The 23,148-nt window shown below is 36.5% G+C and overlaps 1 pseudogene; it reads right to left on the bottom strand.

The window, feature by feature from the left end:
- Positions 1 to 737: 737 nt before the first annotated feature.
- LOC141496486 (GPI-anchor transamidase pseudogene) lies at positions 738 to 22,854 on the bottom strand (annotated as a pseudogene).
- Positions 22,855 to 23,148: the final 294 nt, after the last annotated feature.

Below are 23,148 nucleotides of genomic sequence, written 5' to 3' on the forward strand. Positions count from 1 at the left end.
AATTGCCTTCTGGGGCGGGGGGGGGGGGGAGCAAGATTAGGAGAAAAAAACTGTAAAACTCAAAATAAAGAAAATCTTTCTAAAAAAAGAAAAAAAAGAAAATCATTCCCTGACTTTCTTGTTCCTTCTAATCTTGGTTGCATTGCTCCATTTTACAATTTATTATGCTCTCTATCTCTTGTTTGGTTAAAAATTTCCCCTCATTCCATAAATCTGACAGAAGACTATTCCTGAGGCATTTAAGAATTGGTTCAAAGTGAAATGAACAAAACCAGGAGAATATTATGTATTAACAGGAATGTTTTAGGAATGATCAATTGGGAAAATTAGTTATACTATCAAGAAAATGATCCAAAACAATTCCACAGGATCCATGATGAAAAAAATGCAATCTACCTCCAGAGAAAGAACTGATGAATTCTGAATGCAAATCAAATTATATTTTTTAATTTTTTCTTTATTTTTCTTGTGGTTCTTTTGATCTGTATCTTCTTTTGCAACATGATGGAAATATGTTTTATATGACCTCAAATGTGTAATGAGTATCATACTACTTGCTTTCTCCAGAAGAAGGGAGGGAAAGAGAACATAAAAGTCAAAATTTTAAAAAATAAATGTTAAAAAATGTACAATTGGGGAACATTTAATGAAATAAATATTTAAAAAAAAACCACTTAAAAAAGCTCTGACCCTAGGGGCAGCTAGGTGGCACAGTAGATAGAGCACCAGCCCTGGAGTCAGGAGTACCTGAGCTCAAATCCAGCCTCAGACACCCAACAATTACCTAGCTGTGTGGCCTTGGGCAAGTCACTCAACACCATTTGCCTTGCAAAAACCTGGTGAATTATCTGAGCCACAGGAAGCTGTTCAGCATAATTGAGTGGTTCTGTGAGTTCTTCATCCTTTTGGCATTTGAGGTGACTGTATCCCATTGTGCTTAAATCACGCTTCAGTGAAACAGTCTCAGTGGTAATTTCCACCTTCCTCAAACTTCCAAAGAAATCTATTATTAATACATTTTGAGGATTCCTCTGAAAAAGGTCGGTCCGATGTCCAGGAGTCGAAACACACAAACTTTTGGGACACACCTGGGAAAGATCATTCATGTTGGCTTGACTTGCTGGGTGAATTTCTTCTAAAAATTCCAAGACATAAAATGTGTATCTATCCATAAGGTGGACTCCAATGGCCAGGTCAGGTTGATGTGAAAGGGAGTCTTCTCCTACTTGGCTACTGGCAAGTGCCATGACATTGGGGGAATAAAAGTGCTCATACATGGATGCCCCTTGACAAGTATGGATAATAAACAGTATTCCATGGTAGCGTCTTTTCTGCCACATTTGTTCAAATGCATCAGCAAGTTCAACATTGGTGATCTCTTCAGAGTCCTGGAATTTCAAGAAGCCATTCCCACCATGGCCTGTCATATAAATCAGAATATTACTTCTATCATCAGAAGACGTTTGGATGGAGGAGTGCTAGGTGGGACTCTCCCTGTTAGCACTCGCAAAAAATTCTCCACAGTCACCTCGTAGTTTCTATAATCAACTTCCACATCATCTCCATAAACATTCAGTTCCATGTTTTTGTGACTAAACACAGTGTCTGGCTTAGGATTTCTGGAGTTGCACGCCATGTCATCAGCAAGCATCAGAACAATGTGACTATCAGGAATCCCAAGTCTCTTGACACTTCTATAAACAGAGAGAGTGTTGGCCACATGTCTATAATTGAACCAGAATCTTGAAGTGCAGACCAGCACGGCCCAGTTGTTGTGTCCGCTCAGGAAGAGCTGCTCCGCTTGCTCCTGCGGGGGGGTGGGGAGGTCAGGGAGGGGCCCAGGGCCCCCCAGTCTGAGGGCCCGGGAGGGGGGGAGGCCCGTGCAGGCCACCCTGGAGAGGAGGGGGCACGGGGGGGGGGGCAGCACCCCTGGCCTCGGCTGGAGACCCCTCTCCACGGGGGCCCTTCTACCGCTGCCCCAACCCCTCTCGGCCCCCCACCCCGCCCCCCACGTCCCCCGCACCCCCGGGGGGTTCCTGGGGCCCCACTTTACAGAGGACACCCAGGCGGGGCCTCTAGTTTGTTTTCAATGATGTTCTCCATCTCTTCCTTGGTCAAAAACTGTTTCCTTTTCCATAGATCTGACAAGTAAACTATTCCTTGATCTTCTATTTTGCATATAATATTGTTTTTATGTGTAGAGCCTATATCCATTTTGATCTTATCTTTGCATTGGGTGTGAGTTATTGGTCTAATCTAAGTTTCTTTCATGCTAACTTCCAATTTTCCCAATTTTTCCAGTTTTTATCAAAGAGTTTTTATCACAATAGCTGGACTCTTTAGGTTTATCAAATGCCAGAGTACTATAATCATTTCTTGCTATTGCACCTAATCTATTCCACTGATCCATCACTCTATTTCTTAGCCAATACCAGACAATTTTGATGATTGATGCTTTATAATATAATTTTAGATCTGCTAAGGCTAAACAACCTTTTTTGGCACTTTTTCTTTGAATCCTGGGAAATTCTTGACTTTTTATTCCTCCATATGAATTTACTTACAACTTTTTCTAACTCATTAAAGTAATTTTTTGGAATTATAATTGGTAGCACATTAAACAGATATTTTGGATTTGGTAGAATTGTCATTTTTTTTATATTAGCTCGACCTATCCATGAGCAGTTGATCTTTGCCCAGTTACTTAAATCTGATTTTATTTGTGTGAAAAGTGTTTTGTAATTGTTTTCAAAAAGTTATTGAGTCTGCCTTGGCAGATAGACTCACAGGTATTTTATATTGTCTGAGATTAATTTGAATGGGATTTCTCTTTCTAGATCTTTCTGATGTATCTTGCTAGTCATATATAGAAAAGTTGAAGATTCATGAGAGTTTATTTTATATCCATCAAATTTGCTAAAGTTACTAATTATTTTTAGTAAGTTTTAGATGATTTGGGGAGATTTTCTAGGTATACCAACATGTCATCTGCAAAGAGTGAGTTTTGTCTCTTCCTTCCCTATTCTAATACCTCTGATTTCTTTTTCTTCTCTTACTGCTGAAGCTAACACTTCTAATAAGATATTGAATAATAGTGGTGATAGTGGGCACCATTGTTTCACTCCTGATCTTATTGGGAATACCTCTGGCCTATCCCCTTTGCATATAATGCTTGTTGATGGTTTCATATGGATACTGCTTATTATTCTAAGGAACAATTAATTTATTGCTATACTCTCTAGTGTTTTTATTAGTAATGGGTGCTGTATTTTGTCAAAAGCTGTTTCAGCTTTTTCATATTGATATGATCATATGATTTCATACTGATATAATCATATGATTTCTGATAGGTTTGTTATTGAAATAATTTTTATTGATATAATTTATTATACTTATGATTTTCCTAATATCAAACCAACCCTACATCCCTGGAATATATCCTATTTGGTCATAGTGTGTTATCCTAGTGATAACTTGTTGAAATAGTTTTGCTAGGATTTTACTTAAGAATTTTGCATCTATATTCATCAGGGAGATAGGTCTATAATTACCTTTTTCTGTTTTAACTCTTCCTGGTTTATGTTTTAGGACCATATTTGGGTCATAGAAAGAGTTAGTCAGAATTCCAACTTCACCTTCTTTTCCAAAGATTTTATGTAGAATTGGAACTAATTATTCCTGAAGTATTTGATAGAATTCACTTGTGAATCCATCTTGCCCTGGAGAATTTTTCTTAGGGAGGTCAATAATAGCTTTTTGTATTTCTTTTTCTGATTTTGGGTTGTTTGGATATTTAATTAACTCTTCAATTTAACCTATGAAACTTATATTTTTGTAAATATTAATCCATTTCACTTAGACTGTCAAATTTATTGGCATAGATTTAGGCAAAATAATTCTGAATTATTACTTTAATTTCCTCCTCATTGGTGATGAGTTCACCTTTTTCATTTATGATAATAGCAATTTGGTTTTCTTCTTTCTTTTTTAAACCAAATTAACCAAAAGCTTATCAATTTTATTGGTTTTATCATAAAAACAACTCTTGATTACATTAGTTCAATAGTTTTCTTACTTTCAATTTTATCAATTTCTCCTTTAATTTTTAGAATATCTAATTTGTTATTTAATTGGGGTTTTTATTTGTCCTTTCTCTAATTTTTAGTTGCATATTTAATTCATTGATTACTCTTTTACTAATTTATTCATGTAAGCATTTATAGATATAGAGATACAGTATTTCCTTACAGCTGCTTTGAATGAATTCCATAGGTTTTTGTATTTTGCTTCATTATTGTCATTATCTAGGATGAAATAATTAATTCTTTTTAAATATTGTTGTTTGATCCACTCATTTTTTTAAAATGATGTTATTTTGTTTCCAATTAGCTTTGGGTCTGTATCTCACTGGTCCAGTATTGCATATGATTTTTATTATATTATGATCTGAGAAACATGCCTTCACTGTTTGTGCCTTTCTGCAATTGATCATTAGGCTTTTATGCCCTAGTACATGGTCAATTTTTGTGTAAGAGCCATGTACAGCAGGAAAAAAAGGATATTTCTTTCTATCCCCATTAAGTTTTCTCCATATGTCTATCATATCTAAGTTTTCTAACAATCTATTTATCACCTTCACTTTCTTCTTGTTTTTTTATGGTTAGATTTATCTAAATCTGAGAGCATGAGGTTGAGATCTCATACTAGTACAGTTTTGATGTCTATGTCTTCCTGTAGCTCTTTCAAAAATCTCCTCTAAGAATCTAGATGCTATACCATTGAGTGCATTCATATTTAGTATTGAAATTACTTTTATTGTCTATGGTACCTTTTAGGAGATTATAGTTTCCTTCCTTATCTCTTTTAACACTATCTATTTTTGAAGCTGCTTTGTCTGAGATAAGGATTGATACCCCTGCTTTTTTCATTTTAGCTGAAGCAAAATATATTATACTCCAACCTTTTACCTGTACTCTATATGTATCTCTCTCTAATCCAAATGAGTTTCTTTTAAGCAGCATATTGGAGGAATCTGGTTGTAAATCTACAGGGCTATTCTATTACCTTTTAAGGGAAAGTTCATCCCATTCACATTCAGACTTATAATTACTAACTCTTTATTTCCCTCCATGCTATCTTCCTTCTGCTTCACTTTCCCTCTTCCCCCCCGCTTTATCCATATTCCCCAGTATTTTGTTTCTGAATACTGCCACCCTCATTGTGTTTGCCATCCTGTATTAACTCCCTCCCCTTTCTTTCCCCTTTTCCTCTTCCCCTTCTCCCTTTACTTCATTCTTTTATTTCCCCTGTTTCTCCCCCTCCCTATCCCCTCCCTGACCTTTACTCCTTTTAATACTTGAAAGGTAAGGTAAGTTTCTTTAGTCAATTGAGTGTTTGTGTAAGTTAACTTTAAGCCACCTCTGATAAGAGAAAGATTCAGGTGGTTCTCAGTTCCTCCTTTCCTCCCCTCTATTACAATAGGTCTTTTGTACCTCTTAATGTAATGAGATATACAACATTCAGTGTCCTCCATCCTCCTGTCTCTTTTTTTGTCCCCCTTTTAAAGGAGGCATTGTTTTTAAATCATTCTATCTGAGTCACACAAAAGTCATGAGTGTCCATCATTTCTGGCTAAGTATATTCTCTCTAATAGAGTTACAATTCTCAAGGTTATGAGAATCTTTCTCCATGGAGGGAATACAATCAGGTTCCTCTTAGTGGATAGCAGTTTTTTCCCCTTTAACCTTTGTTTTACCTTTTCATGTGTCTCTTAAGCCTCCTGTTTGATGTCCAAATTTTCTATTAACCTCTGGTCTTCTTATCAGGAAATATTGGAAGTGTCCCATTTTGTTAAATGTTCATCTTTTCCCCTGGAAGAGAAGGCTCAACTTTGCTGGGTCATGGATTTTTGGCTGCATTCCAAAATCCCTTGATCTTAACAATGAAATCCAGATCTTTGACCCCTTAATGTTGAGGCAGCCAGATCAAGTGTAATCCTTACTGTGTCTCCTTGGTATCTAAATTATTTTCTTTCTGGCTGCTTGTAGGATTTTCTGTTTTATCTGATAGTTCTGGGATTTGGCCACACAACATTCTTTGGTGCTTTTATTTTTGGATCTCTTTCCAGGTGGGATTAATGTACTCTTTCACTAACAATTTTGACTTCTTGTTCCATGATAATAGTGCTGTTTTCCATCATTAAAGTCTGTAATATGAAGTCCAGGATTTTTTTTTCCTTCTTCAGTGTTTTCATGTATAATTCTCAGGTTGTCCCTTCTTGAATGGTTCTCAAGGTCAGTGATTTTGCTGATGAAGTCTTTTACATTTTATTCTATTTTGGGGTTTTTTTGTTGTTGTCGTCTTGTTGTCTCATGAAGTCATTAGTTTCCACAGATTCCATTCTTTTTTTTTTTAGAGAAGAATGTTCTTCATTTACCTTTTGCAGCCCCTTTTCCAACAGGTCAATTCTATTTTTGAAAGAGTTTTCTATTTGACCAATTGAGGTTTTGAGAGAATTATTTTGTTTTTGCATTTGTCCAATTGAATTTTACAATGATTTGTTTTCTTGTTGCAAGGTGTTGTCTCTCCCATTTCTTCAAAGAAGTCTTTCCGCACTGTAGACTACTAGATCATATTCTCCTCAAAGGTTCTATGTCTCTCTGAGTTAGGATCTTTTCCTTCTAGGAATTTTTTTTAATTGACCCTCCTTTTCATTGACCTTTCTTCATTTTCCTAAGACCTTATGTTGACAAGGGGCTGGTTTATAGAGGTTTGGTGTTAAGATCCCTAGAGGCTTTACTCACTGGGTTTAGTAACTCCAAGTGGGATGGACAGTAGGCTGTGTTGGTTGCTTTCTCTGGAGTGTCTGTGACCCTAATTTGAGGTCCTCTTCTTTAGCCTGGAGGGGGTGGATGAAGCTTTTGAGTATTTTTATTTGTGATCAATGTTGGGTTTTGCCCTAGAGCAAGGTAATTGCTCTTCTTATTCACAGCTGAGGGAGGTCTGCTGCTCCACCTGTCTTTGAGGTAGAGGTAGGTTGCAATTGTGTTTGTTCAGGGATGAGGCTTCAGCTGAAATGAATGTATGGCTACAGCTCCCCCACATCAGAACTCTCCCTCCAGCTCTGCCGCCTCCAGACTGTCAGTGCCACAACCAAGGCCCTTGCTCTCTAGTTGGCCCACAGCCCTGTGGCAGATCAGGCTTGCCCCAATTTTAGGTTTTCAGGCTGTAGTCTGCCCCACTGATCAGGCTAGTTGAGCTCTCAGACCCACCCCATCATCAATCAGGCAGGTCCTATTCTCAGGGTCTCGGGATCTCAGCCATCGCACCACTCAGGCTAGTCAAGTTCTCAGGCTCTGACACTGTCCTGTGTTCCTAGTAGAGTCCACACTTTGCATCTAGCTCACCCACAATCCCAGAGGACAAACCCTGAGGTAGATTTTCTTCTCCGAGTTTCTCTTTCTGGGTTTTGTAGATCAGATTTCTGTTGAGAAGTTTGTTTCATATTATATTTGAGGGAAGATCAGGAGATTTTAGCACTGTTCCTCTCCTCTCTCCATCATCTTGGTTGGAAGTCCCAGAATTCTTTAAAAAAATAGAACATCTTAGGCAATCTAAAATTTCTTTTTTTTATTTTTTATTTTTTAAATTATTTCTCCAAATTTTTATTGACAATTCCTTTTTATTATATTTATATTTATTTTTTACAAATTATTTTTATATATTACTAAAATATTATTTTTAAGAGTAAACTTAATGCCCCCTCCCCCAAAAAAATATAGACCCTCATGTGAAATAAAGTAAAGGAAAGAGAAAAAAATGAAAATGAAAATAAAAAAATAATAAGGTATGGCTAGGTGGAGCAATGGACAGAGCACTGGCCCTGGAGTCAGGAGCACCCAAGCTCAAATCTGGCCCCAGACACCCAAGAATCACCCAACTGTGTGACCCTGGGCAAGTCACCCCAACCTCATTGACCTGCAAAAACCAAAACTAAAATATAACAACAATAATAATAATGATAATAAATGTGCTTCAATCTATGTTCCAACACCACCAGCTCTGTCATGGGTGGATCACATTCTTTATGATAAGTCCATCACAACAGCTACTTTGATATTTTTCAACTGTTGTCATTGCTGACTGCAACTCCCTTCATTCATACTTCCCTACTACCATACACAATATTTTCTCTCTCCTTTCACTCTGTCTTCTTAAATGTGCTGTAGGGTAGCTGAGTGGCACAGCAGACTGATCACCAGCCCTGAATCCAAGAGGTCCTTAGCCCACCTACCATCCCTAAGGCCCAGCAACCACCTGACCCTATGGTTCTGGATAGACCATCCAATCCCAGTCCCTTGCAAGAAGTAAAATAGAAAATGTGTTATATCTGACCACTCTCTCCCATGGTCTACCCTCTTCTCCATCACTCAAATCCCCCTTCTCTCCTTCTTACTCTAGAAGTCTATACCCCATTGAGTATGTATGCTGTTTTAGCCATTGACTCCATTTTTACAATATATTATATCTTCATATTCAGCTCTCTCCTGTGCTTCATCTATAAAAGTTCCTTCTACCTGCTTTAAATGAGAAGTTTCTTATGAGTATTATCAGTTTCATTTTTCCATGTAGGAATACATGAAGTTTATTATCATTAAGTCCCTCATATTTTCCCCTTTTCCTCCACTCTCTATGCTTCACCTGAGTCCTGTATTTGAAGATCAAACTCAGCGCTGGGCATTTTAACAGGAACATTTGAAATTCCACTAGTTCATTGAAAGTTCATCTTTTTTCCCTGGAAAAGGGCTTTCAGTTTTGCTGGGTAGTTGATTCTCAGTTGCATTCCTGAGCTGTTTTGCCTTTTGGAATATCATATTCCAAGCCCTAAGAGCCCTTAATGGAGTTGCTGCTAAGTCCTGTGTGATCCTGATTGCAGTTCCATATTTGAATTGTATCCTTCTGGATGCTTATAATATTCTCTCTTTGACTTGGGAATTCTGGAACTTGGCTATAACATTCCTGGGGGTTGTTTTTTTTTTTTGGATCTCTTTCTCAGGTAGATTGGTGGATTCTATCAATTTCTATTTTGCCCTCCACTTCTAGGATATCTGGGCAATTTTCCTGTAGGAATTCTTTGAAAATGATGTCAAGGCTCTTTTCCTGATCATGACTCTCAGGTATCCCAATAATTTTGAAATTATCATTCCTGAATCTGTTTTCCAGATCAGTTGTTTTTTCAATGAGATGTTTCACATTTTCTTCTAATTTTTCATTCTTTTCATGTTGAATCATTGTGCCTTTATTTCTTGCAAGGTCATCAACTTCCTTTAGCTCCATTCTGCATCTGAAGGATTTGTTTTCCTCAGAGAGCTTTCTTATCACTTTTTCCATCTGGCCAACTCTGCTTTTTTAAAGCATTCTTCTCCTCAATAACTATTTGAACTGTTTTATCCATTTGACCAATGCTAGTTTTTAACATGTTATTTTCTTCAGCATTTTTTTGGATCTCCTTGACTAAGCTGCTGACTTCTTTTTCATGTTTTTCCTGCATCTCTCTCATTTCTTTTCCAAATTTTTCTTCTATCTCCCTCACTTGATTTTCAAAATCTTTTTTTGAGCTCTGTCATAGCCTGAGCCCAATTTCTGTTTTTCTTGTAGTCTTTAGATGCAGGAGCTTGTACTTCCTCATGTTCAAGTTGAGTATTTTAATCCTTCTTGGGATCATAAACCATGTGTTTCTCAATGGTGTTCCTCTTTTTTTTTCTGTTTACTCATGTCCCCAGCCTGTTCCTGGTTTGGGGGTGCTTCCTGAGCTTTTTAGTATTATCCCCACTTGTATCTCAATGTGTGAGGCTCTGTCTTCCCCCTGGTCTGTGAATGACCACAATTGCACCCCTCTGCCATGAGATTGAGGTGGGGATGGGATGCTTTTCCATGGGGGTCCTACACTGTGATCATGATATGAATGTGGTCAGAACCCCAGAGTCCTATTCCAGGTACAGAGGACAGATCTCAGAAGTCTCTCTCCACTCCCCTCCATTTGGCAGGCTGAGCACTCAAGGCTCAATTGCCTGGGATCTTCTGCTTACTGGCTCTGCTTGCTTCTCTTTCCTGGATCTGGGCTGCCTCCACCAAGCTGCTTGCTGAGTGCCCTGAGGACTGCGTTTCAGACACTTGCTCTGGCAGAGGTTCCCCTACTGATTTTCCAAGTTGTACCCGGTGCTCCCAGGGATGTAAGTCAGGAAACTGCCCCAGGTTTTATGAGTGCCCTGGGGCTGCCTCCAGGAGGCTGAAATTTCTTCACTGTGGTGGCCGCCCCTCTAACTCCATCTAGCAGAGCCTTTCCACTATTTTCCAGGTTACCTTGGCTGGAGAATTGCCTCACTGGATCTTTCTGTGGGTTCTGTCTCTCAAAAATTTAGCTACAGTCATTATTTTATGAGTTTTGCAATATTAGAGAGAGAGAGAGAGAGCACCTAAGAGAGGTTCTTCTGTCATCATCTTGCTCTGCCCCTCCATCTAAAATTTCTAACATGTGTTGTTGATTCCAATGCAATAAAACAATAGTAAAAACAACCAGGCATTCAAGTCAATTAACATGAAATATTAAAATTTACAAAATAATATTTCCATCATTATATTATTCATGGATCCACAGGTGCATCTGAGGAGGTGTCATAATTGTTGATACTTCCCTTATCATCTCTTCAAAACAATGACATGTTAATCCAGGCTTTAACATTAAAATATTCAAATAGTTTACATGTTCACAAGAGAGCCAAACACTGTAAAAATGATTTCGTTAAAGTTACAAAAGAGTATTACATAACTGATAAATGTACAACAATTTAATATCAAAACAAATCACATTTAAAAATTTAGTACATTTCTCTTTCCCAAAAGAAATCAATAAATATATATTATATGATTCATTATTCCCAAATTTCTTGACATACAATTTATCCCAATTGTATTTTCCTTCTTAATATCACACCCAAATTCTCAAGACTTGTTACAGAACTTTCAAAGGTGACTAAATTACTCTCATTTAGCTCTCAGATATTTTCTTTTTTATAACACAAGGTGGTGAACTTTTCCTATCAAAGGTCTTTCTGCCCTCTTTTCAAATCCTCTTGAGGGTAGGAAGTCTACCTTAAAGTCTCAAGATAAGTTGAATATAGCCTTCAATCAATATTAGGTTAAAAAAAAACTTAGCTTACAACTGAAATAATTTCTTTTTTTTAAAGAAAGAATTTATTTGAGTTTTACAATTTTTTCCCATTCTTCCCTCCTCTCCCCACAGAAGGCATTCTGTTAGTGTTTACATTGGTTCCATGGTATACATTGATCTCAGTTGAATGGGATGACAGAGAAATCATATCCTTAAGGAAGAAAAATAAAGTATGAAATAGTAAAATTACATAATAACATAACACTTTTTTTTCTAATTTGATGGTAATACTCTTTGATCTTTTTTCAAAGTCCAAAATTCTTTCTCTAGATACAGATGGTATTCTCTGTTTCAAATAACTCAAAATTGTCCCTAGTTGTTGCACTGACAGGATGAGGAAGTCCATCAGGGTTGATCATTACCCCCATGTTACTGCTGAAATCATTTCACACACTTTGCCACTCACAAACTTTCAAATGATATAAGGGGATGGGCTCAGATCTCAAATTCATTAATTACTTAAAATTAGACCCTTTCAGGCAATTAAATTCAAAACCCAAACTAAAAGGAGTAACATTTAACTCAGATAATTGTAACTATTTCAGATCTGAGTTTACACACATAAGCAGACAGAGGCACAAACACACAGAAACAAATCTTTTGTACAAAAGTTTCAAATTTTATCAAAGTGAGAGTGTTGGACATCCTGATACCAAATCTCAGAATATAGAAACATTTTCCCACCTCTCCAGGCTAGTAGAGATATGTAAAAACATCTGATTGATGTTTAAATACATGTGTGCACACATATACACGCATATATTTATAGTATATATTTTTGAATGTACCAATTAAGATCAGTCAAAAAATAATTTTAGAAATCAATCAGAATTTCTTGAGGAACTCATATATATATATATATATATATATATATATATATATATATATATATATATGTATATACATACATATATATATATACTTTAAGATTTTGAAATAATCAATAGTTGAAATTGAATGCATTCTTAAGTAACTTTATACAGTTCAAATCTAGTTACTCGATTAAAGAGGTATCAGTTATTAGTACAGGCTTAATTAAAAGATGAAATATGAATTTCCTCGTCCCTGAAAAAGTTAGCTTCCTCTTTTTTTAACTATTTGATCACAAGACTTCTCAATCAATCTACCCATTTCCCCTTCCCTCTCACAAAGGTGGGACATTCTCAGCCCAGTTAATGTCTTTAGACAATGGGGCTCAGGATTGAAAACATGATCATTACCCAACTACCCCCTCCTCCCCAAACCAGGAAGATGGCATGGGGGTCCCCTGTTTTCTAAAACAAATTTTTTAGGGGTCTTACCCTTCCTGAGGTGAAGCATCCATTCCATCTCAAACAGGCTTGACTTTCGAAGTTCTGAAAAGGAATATTTCCTTTTCCCTCCCCCTTCCCTCTATAGAGGGTGGGGGCAACAGAGAACGAGAGAGAGCATTTCAAAGAGAGAGTCCAACCCAAAGATAATTTCCAGGAGCTCAGGTGTTTTGCTTTTGTCAAGTCTAATTCCTTCCAAGGAGCAAGCACACAGCTGAGAGCTGGGAGTCTTTGGTCCCAGTTTCCTCCCATATTTTAATTCTCCACCAATTTATAGGTAGGCAAATATATCAATTGAACATACACCAAACGTCCTTCTTTAACAACCCTCACTCTACAGTGAGGTATAAACCAAACACGTGTCAGAACTGCCTAGAAGAGTCAGTCTGAATAAAAGGGCATGCCCACATAAGGGCAGCCAAAAACAACACAGGCATGCCCACAGAAGCACTGCTGTGAAACATCACATAGGATCAGCTTAGCTGATTCCCCAGAAAACTCAACATTTTCCCATTTTCTGGAAAAAGGAAAACACAGAAGGTTAGCAAGAGGTGCAATAATTTTCCTATTTTTTGAAAAATCTAAGATCTAAAAAAAGGGGGCGTGCTTTTCACCTATGTAACAAAATCAAATTTTCTAAGTCTGGGCAGAGATTTTTATCCTAACTGGCTCGCCATTATGTGGCCACTGGTTACTTGAGTTCGATTCTGTCTATGAGGAATCATTATTCAGACTCAGGAAAGCAAAAATGGAAATAAAACAAAAATTTATTTAAAGAAGTTACAACACATAGGAAGGGATAGATAGAAAAAAAGAGGGAAAGATAAATGAACAGCCAAGCAACATTGATTGGATCAGCAGATTCTAGAAGACTATGAACTCTCTGAGCTATTTCTTTGAGAATAAAAGCTCATTCCCCCTCATCGTCCCCACTTCCACTCTATTACAAAATTTTTTCTTGACTTTTTTAATTTGAAATATCTTAGCCCAAACTACCTCTTCTTTCCCTTTTTCCCAGTACATTCCTATTTCATTCACTGACTCCATCTTTATATTATGTCATTATATTCAGCTTCCTCCTGCACCTTCTCTAGATATGCTCCTCTTAACGGCTCTTATAAATGAGAAGGTGCACATGAGTTATCAGTATCTTCTTCCCATGTAGTGATACTTGCAATTCAACATTATTAAAGTCCTCATAATTATCCCTTCCCGTCCACCCTCTCTATGCTCCACCTGAGTCCTGTTCTTGAAGATCAAACATTCTGTTCAGTTCTGATCATTTCAACAGGAAAGTTTGAATGTCTCCTATTTCACTGAATGCCCATTTCCCCCCTGAAAGAAGATGTTCAGTTTTGTTGGGCTATTGATTTTTGGTTGTAGTGCAGAATCTTTTGCCTTCCAGAATATCACATTCTGAGTCCTATGAGACCTTAATGTAGATGTTATCAAATCTTGTGCAATCCCGACTGTAGCACTATAGTAATTGGAATTGTTTCTTTCTGGCTACTTGCATTTTTTCTTTGGCTTAAGAGTTTTGGAATTTGGCTATAATATTACTGGGAGTATTTTGGGGTGGGAGGAGGATCTTTTTCAGGAAATGATCAATGGATTGCCTCAATTTCTAATTTGCCCTCTACTTCTATGATACCAGGTTAATTTTGGTGGATTATTTCTTAAAAAATCAAATCTAGGTTCTTTTCCTGATCATGAATTTCCATTAGTCCAATAAGTCTAAATTATTTCTCCTGGATCTGTTTTCCAAATCAGTTATTTTTCTAATGAAATATTTCACATATTCTAGTATTTCATTCTTTTGGTTTTGTTTGTTTATTGATTTTTTCATAAAGTCATTAGCTTTCCTTAATTCCATTCTTCATTTTAAGAAGATATTTTCTTCAGAGAACTTTCTTATCTTTTTTCCATCTGGCTAATTCTGCTTTTAAGACATTCTTGTCATTAACCTTTTCACTGTTTTTTCCATTTGACCTAAGTTGGTTTTAACATGTTATTTTCTTCAGTATTTTTTGTATCTCCTTCACTAAACTGCTGGCTTCGTTTTCATGATTTTCCACATTGCTGTCATTTCTCTTCCTAATTTTTCCACTACCTCCCTTCCTTGTTTCATCAAAGACTTTTTTTGAGCTTTTCCATAGCCTGAGATCAATTCCTATTTTTCTTGGAGACTGGATTCATGAGCTTTGAATTTATCATTTTCTGAGTGTACATTTTGAACCTCCATGAGTCCAAAGAAATTTTCTATGGTCAGATTATTTTTTTCTGTTGTTTGCTCATTTCTCCAACCTGATTTTGATGTGTTTGCTTCCAAAGCTTTTGGGGATTTGGGGGACACTCCCCCACCCCTGGGATCTTAATTTCTCCAATGTCATATGAGAAGCTCTGACCACTAGCCTGTCCTGTGGTCTGTGAATGACTACAAGGCACTCCCCTCTGCCCTGGAGCCTGAGGAGGATCTATGCTCTTTTATGGTAGTTGGAGGCCCAGACTGGGCCATAAATCTGAATATGAGCAATTCAGAACAATCCTGCCCCAGACATAGCAGAGGGATTTCTGCAGTCTCTCCCCACTTCCTTTCTGTCTCTGCTGAGCACTGCAAAAGCAGTTGCTGGGTGACTTCATAGGTTCCTGGGGTGGGCCTGCTCCAAGAACAGTGCTGGCTTGGGTTTTGTGCTCATTCTGGTGCAGCAGAGTTCTCCAGCTGACCCTTCAGGCTTTCCCTGATGATCCCTGGATCAAGAGGACTGGAAATCACTCTAACTGTCTTGGACCTAGGTGTCCCTAGGGACCCAGGCACCCTGCGGGATGCTCCTGGAGGGCTGGAGATAGCTTCTGCCAGTGCCAAGTAGCTGTGGCCTGGGTTCTGATGTTTTTTGCCTGGAAAATGGTTTCACTTAGTCTTTCTGTGGGTTCTGTCACTCAAGAATTTGATTAGAGTCATAATTTTACAGCATTAGGGTTTTCTAGGGAAGAGTTTCTAGGAATTCTAGGCTTCATGTCTCCATTTTAGTAGTGCCCCTCCCCATCATGGTCTTTTCCAGTGCATCCTATATTTTCATTATGTAGCCAACATATTTAAACTTCAGCTTCAGTATTGATTCTATGGCTCTCAGTTTTCCTTATAGTTTAATTCTCACAACCATATATTGCTCTAGCTATTATTCTTTATTTTTAAGGGTGTGTATATTATTGAACAAGTAGAAAAAAATACCTGTCTTTTGCAAGATGCAAGCTCATTTTCTTTAGCCTTATTGAAAGCCAACTATGAATAACTCTGAAGTTGATATTAACCTTGTACTTATTTTTAAATTTTCATGTATTATTATTATCATTATTATTATCATCATCATCATTATTATTATTATATCTAGACAGTAAAGGCTAGAGTTCTATTTAAATTAATGCCTTGTTTCAGGGTAGTTCAATCTGTTTAATCCTCAATAACATTTTGAAGTCTTTATTTCTAGTTCAAATAATGGTCAATTATTTTATTAAAGATAATAGACTTCTGGGGCAGCTAGGTGGCACAGTGGATAGAGCACCGGCCCTGGAGTCAAGAGCACCTGAGTTCAAATCCAGACTCAGACAATTAATAATCACCTAGCTATGTAGCCTTGGGCAAGCCACTTAACCCCATCTGCTTTGCAAAGGCCTAAAAAAAAGATAATATACTCCTGATATATAGAGATAGAGATAGAGATAGAGATAACGATACAGATACAGATACAGATATAGATACATATATATATATATATTATGTCATATCTTGCAAATATTAAGGGTCAAAGAATTATTTTTGAGGAAGATTATATCCCAGAAATTATAATGACATCCTTAAGAATCTTAGATTTACAGAAATAGAGACTTTCTGTTAAGGTAGAAAAATGACCATTACCTTCTATTTCTTCCTCTTCTTTTCTTCTTCTTATCCTCCTCCTTTTACTACTAAGCTATTATTAATACTAATAATACTATTAGTACTACTACTGCTATTACTACTACTACTACTACTACTACTACTACAACTACTGCTACTACTTCCACTGCTCCCATTGTTACTACCACTACTAATTCTACTGCTCCTGCTGCTGTTGATGTTACTACTGACTACTCTTATTATTACTATTATTGACAAAATATTTCTCATTAATGATAATAATAACAATAACCTGGACATAACAATTTAAGGTTTGCAAATTGCTTTATTAGTATATATATTTGATTGAGACAAAAACTTGTAAATTAATTCAAATTATTTTTCTTATTTTATTAGTGAGAAAACTGAATCTATGAGCCAATAAGCGATTTGTATACTAGAGACAGGTTTTGATTCTAATTCCTCTTGAATCTAATCTCTTGGAATTTTTACTTTCTCTCACCTTATCTTTTCTCCCTCCTTATCTCTTTCTCTCCTTTCTTTCTTCCATCTATACCTCTCCATTTTCTCTCATCATATATACAGATGAGTAATTAGTTTTCAAATTTAATCTACTTTAATTATTAAAAGAAACAAGGAGAGTATAAGCAATCTGTTAATTTTCCAGCACACAGAATCTCTCCTGGTTTAGTCAAACCCAAAGGTCTTTTATCTGCAAAGCACAATTGAGTGAGTCATGTTCATGAGCACACTACCGTTACTTCCCTTTTCTAAGATATATAGTCCTATAATCTTTTCAGGACATAAGTCTCTAAGATGTCTGTGCTTGACTTGATTAACCAGTAAAATCTTCAAAATTTCAGTTGTGCAAACAGAATGGCTTTATGCTCAGGTGCCAGGGCAAAGTTTAGAGAATGCAATCCTTGACAATGATATACATAGAGAGGACCATTCAAAGGATCATTATAATGTTGAGTGAACTGTCCTTGGTTTGCTTGAAATAATATATATATATATATATATATATATATATATATATATAGGCAGCTAGGTGGCACAGTGGATAAAGCACCAACCCTGGAGTCAGGAGGACCTGAGTTCAAATCTTAGTCCCATTGCTTTAAATAAATAAGAAAATTAAATATATATATATATATATATATATATATATATATATATATACACACACATATATATGCTCCTATATGCGTGTGTATATGTATGTATATGTAAAATAGCTTAGACCTTTCTGTCTTCCATATATGAGATGTTTATTGAGTTCACCTACAAAGCAAATGCAAGCTGCTCTATCATTCAAGAAACTGAAGTTAAGCTTTTGCTCCATTCTTTATAAGGTTATCTTCCCCATTTTCCAACCCCCCAAAATGATCATTTATTTACCCAAAGGTTAGTATGCTTCAATCTGTACAGAATATACACAGGATGAATTTCCATCTCCAATGTGAAAGGAGAAAAATCACTCAAATCTCAGTGTCTTTTTTGCCTACACATAAAATGATGCAAAAAGAGGCAGCTGTTGTTTCTCTTGATTTCCATGGTGGATTAGACAGTAAGAGAAATATCATTTTTGATGAAGATAATCATCCTTTGATGTTTCTGTTCATGGTTTGCTCATTTTTCAGCTTCTTTGATGCAAAGCAAATACTAATTTAGAATGGATGTGTCCAAACATCACTTTGAAGGCATATGAAAAGGCCCCACAAGGGTTAGCTCTGAAATTGTCTTCAGACAACGTCAGTTAATGACAGAATAAAAGGACTATATATTGAGAGTTGAAGGAGTGTGAATTGGTGAATTTCTCTAAGAGAGAACAGTCTGAGAGAACTTTGAGGTCCAGTCCCAGGGAAATTACCATCAAAGGAGGTGCAGCCAGAAAATGAATGAGGAATAATACAGCAAAATAAAAAAAAAAGGTTGAAATTTCAAAAGATTTAAGGAAGAAGAACAATCTGTTAAAGATCTTGAATATAAACAAATAAATCAATTATCCCTGTTAGTCTTCACTTTTTTACCTCCAGTCAATCCTAAAGATACAAAACTGATATGAGCTAGATTATGAGTTTTATCCTTCAGGCTTTATGGAGTGTCACATAATCATAGATGTGACCTCCATGAGTTCTTTTTGTTCCACAGCTCATTAACTAAATTCCATTGCAACAAAGAGTTCGGTTGCATCACTTTCCCAACCTGAGCAACCTTCTGCTTCTTTCTATCTCTGGGAGGAGGGGGTTGGGTAGATCTGGTTTCTATTGTGACACCATGTATTAGGTACATAAGTATTTGGAGAGTAACCTTCTTTGCTGTTAGTTCATTGAACTGTTGCCTAGATAGTGCTTTTGATGTACTAGATCAGATGTATCAGACTCTATTTTCTAAGTATGGGAAAACCAGCTTAAAATATAATAATATCTTTATTAATAATTATAAACATAATAGAAAATATTGATATTGAATTTTCTAAGTCAACACACACCCTTCAGAGATCCATTTGCTGGTTGAGTAGCCTCTATTTTTGAGCTTTACTGCAACTCTCCTAGGCTACGAAGACAGCTAAAATTATTGGATCTATTGTTCATAAGTCTATTTCAGAGAACTCTGAAAGATATTGAGGAACAGAGAAAATGTCTACTCTTCCATCATTTGGTTATATTATTTGAAAAATAAAATAAGATTAAAATCACTTTTAGAAGCAGTGTTATATTATAATTAGAGGTCAGAGTCTAACCCATTTTGGTAAAAATATTTTTCTCATCTGTAAATTTACTACATTAATGAAATCAATGGTCTTATCAGTATCATAGTGTCATAATTTACAAAACAATTTTATATCAAAATATCACTGGGACAGTTTGTTTTGTCCCATTCTGTTTTGTTCTTTGTTTTGTGCTATCATCACTTTAAAAAAAAATTCCCTTCTCCAACACTGAACATTACTGCTTTTGGATGAAAAAAAGAAATCAGAATTGGAAGAGATCTTAGAAGTCATTTGCCAGAAGGCAGAATGAAGATGACAGTGTAAAAATCATGGATTTGCTTAAGTTCTCCCTCCAAACCCTCCAAATAACTTTTAAATCATGACTCTAAACAATTTCTAGAGTGGCATAGCTTATAAGGAGACAGATTAAAATAATTTTCTAGCCCAAGACAACTTAGAAGGTCAGTGAAATGTCTGTTGCACCAAGGGAAGAGAGGAGGGCAGTATAGCTCAGGCCTCAGAAGCTCAGACCCAGTCCCAGCAAACCAGGAGCGGGGCTTTGTCATACATAAAAGCAGATATTTCCAGAGTTCTCAATTCACAAATAGTAAGAGGGTAGAATGACGAGTCAGAAAAAAGATCACAAGGATCACTGTGCTAACACTGAGGCAGAAATCTTCTGTTGTGCCAAAATCAAATATGGATTGTAGTCCTAGGTTGCAGCAGTCCCCAGAATGAGAAGGAGCTCTCGCACATGAGAGTTTGCTGCAGCAGAGATCCTCCTCATAGTTCCAGGGCAGAAAATGGTACTTGTGGTCACTTGCAGACCAGTAGACTAGTAAACAATTCTCCTTATATCATACCACTTTGGAATATCTAAAGATTTGTGGATCTCTAGGAGTCTCTCTGAAAGCATTTCCACAAAACCCACAGAAACTTAGGACAATGTGCCCTCCACATTAAACCCTAGTTTAACAAAGAGTTAAAATCATGTCATAGGCTGGGAAAATGAGCCAATAGAAAAAAGCAAAAGCTGACCATTGAAAGATGTTATAGTGACAAGGAGGATCAAAACACACATTCAAAATATAACAAAGCATTTCATTCAAAGCATCCAAAAAAATTTGAATTGGTCCCAGAGCAGGGAAGATCTCAAAAAGCGTTTTGGAAATCAAGTAATAGCAGTAAAGTAAAAACTGAGAAGAGGAATGTGAGTGATGAAAGAAAATCATGAAAAGCAATTTAGTGCTGAGCTTGATAAAGGAGGCACAAAAAATGATGAAAAAAGTAACATCTGAAAAAACAGAAGAGACCAAATAGTAAACGAGATCCAAAAAGCCAATGAGGAAAAGAATGTCTTAAAAAGCAGAATTGCCCACTTGGAAAAAGAAGCTCAAAAATTCACTAAAGTAAAAAACTTGTTAAAAAGTACAACTGAGGGGCAGCTAAGTGCCACAGTGGATAGAGCACTGGTCCAGGAGTCAGAAGGACCTGAGTTCAAATCCAGACTCAGACACTTAATAGTTACCTAGCTGGGTGACCATTTAATCCCACTGTCTTGCAAAAAACAAAGCAAAAAGTAGAATTGAACAAATGGAAAAGAATGTCCAAAAACTCAATGAAGAAAATAATTCCTTAAAAATCATAATTAAGTGAATGGAAACGAATTACTTATTGCAAAAATCAGAAAACAATAAAGCAAAACCAAAAGAATGAAAAATATAGTTCAATATGAAATATGTCTTTGGAATAAACAAATAATCTGGAAAATAGATCCTAAAATTTTGGCACCTGAAAGTCATGGTTAAAAAAAAAATAACCTAGAAATCATTTATCAAGAAATTATTCAAGAAAACTACCCTGATATTCTAGAACCAGAGGGGAAAATAGAAATTGAAAATCCACCAATCACCTTCTGAAAGAGATCCCTTAAAGAAAACTCCCAGAAATATTATATCTGAATTTCAGAGCTCCCAGGTCAAGGAGAAATATTGCAAGCAGTCAGAAAGAAATGATTCATGTATATTGAAGTCACAGTCAGTAAAACATGAAATTATCTTCTACTTAAAGGATTGCAGGATTTGGAACAGAGAAGACAAAAGTACATAAATTCAGCATGCTCTTTTCAGGAAAAAAGATTAATATTCAAGGAAATAAAGGACTTTCAACCTTTCCTGATGAGAACAGAGCTGAACAGGAGATTTGATTTTCAAATAGAAGGCTCAAGTGAAGAATATAAAGGGAAATAGTAAAGGGAAATCATAAGGGATTGATGAAGTTTAACTGTTTATTTTCCTATCTGGACTGCTAATGCACATGAACTTCCTCATTTTTAGAGCAGTTAGAAAGAGTATTTATAAACAGAAATCACAGGTGTGAGTTGATGATAAAGGTATGATATCTAAAAAATAAAATTGAGTTGATAAAGGGAATTGGGAGAAAGGGAAAGTAGATGGCACAATGGAATATATTACCTCACATAAAAGAGGCAAGAAAAAGGTTTTTCTGTGGAGTAGAAGGAGGGAATGAAAGAGAGAGTGAGTTAATCTTAATTCTCATCAGAATAGGCTCAAAGAAGGAATAACATACACATCAATTGGGTATAGAAATGAATTACACTATAGGGAAGTAGGAGGGAAAGGAAATTAGAAAGAGGGAGTGATGAAAAGAGGGCAGGTTGGAGAAAGGTGGTAGTCAGAAGCAAAACACTTCTGAGGAGGGACGGGATAAAAGGAGAACGATAATAGATGAAACATGGAATGAATAGGATGGATGGAAATACAGTAAGCAGTAGCAATTGAAAAACATTTTGAAGCAACTTTCTCTGATAATGGTCCCATTTCACAAGCATATAAAGAACTGAGTCAAATTTAAAAAAGAAAAAGCCATTCCCTAATTGATAAATGATCTAAAAGTATGAAGTTTTCATATGAGATTATCAATTCTATCTCTAACCATATTAAAAAATATTAAAATTCACTACTGAGTTGGAGAAATTCAAATTAAAACAATTATGAAGTACTACTTTATGACTATGATATTGACCAATAGAACAAAAAATTACAAATATTTGAGAGGATGTAGAGAACATGAGATATTGAGGTATTGTTGATGGGGCTGTAACTGATTCAATCATTCTGTAGAGTAATTTGCAACTATTTCCAAAGGATTATAAAACCAGCTATACCCTTTGATCTAGAAATGCCACTACTACGTCTGTTTTCCAAGAAATGGAAAGCAAAGAGGAAAAAAGGACCTGCATGAGGAAGGATATTTATGGCAATTATTTTCTGGTGTCAAGAAATTGGAAATTAAGGGGATTCCCATAACTTGGGGAATGGCTAACAAACATTTTATATCATTATAGGGGAATGCTACTCTAAGAATGATGAACAGGGACTTTGGGCCAAGATGGCAAGATAAGACAGGCACTGTGTGTGAAGGTCTCCTCTTCTTCCCATATACATATATATATATATATATATATATATATATATATATATATATATATGAAACAAACCACTTAAAAGAAATTCAATCAAGAAAACCCAGCAAAAGAAGCTAGGAGAAGAATATCTGCAAACAGCATCTGTCTCAGGGGATCATGGATGAGCCAGGGACAGAGAGGAGAAAACCAGCAGGAGTGGGGTGAGAGCTGAACTTACTTAAGATCAGCTGTGGAGGCTTTAACTGTGGAAGCCATGGTCCAAGAGCAAACGGGGGCACAGAGCCATTGACTGTGGGACTGATGATCTAGAGCCCTTCGTCAGGGCTGGAGGGCCAATTCCAACATGCTGAGCTCCAGAGTGCGACTGGACATTGATTCACTGGGCTTCTCTGGAAGACCTCAGACTCCATACATTCATTTCAGCTGAATGCGCTTCCTAGAACAAACACAGCAACAGTCCCACTCCTCACCCCCACCCACAGGCTTAGCAAGAGAGCAGCCTCAGATGAATAAGAGATTAATTATCTCGCCCCAGGGAACATCCCACTT

This window comes from Macrotis lagotis, chromosome 8 (assembly GCF_037893015.1).
Source record: "Macrotis lagotis isolate mMagLag1 chromosome 8, bilby.v1.9.chrom.fasta, whole genome shotgun sequence".
In the NCBI taxonomy this organism is placed as follows: domain Eukaryota; kingdom Metazoa; phylum Chordata; class Mammalia; order Peramelemorphia; family Peramelidae; genus Macrotis; species Macrotis lagotis.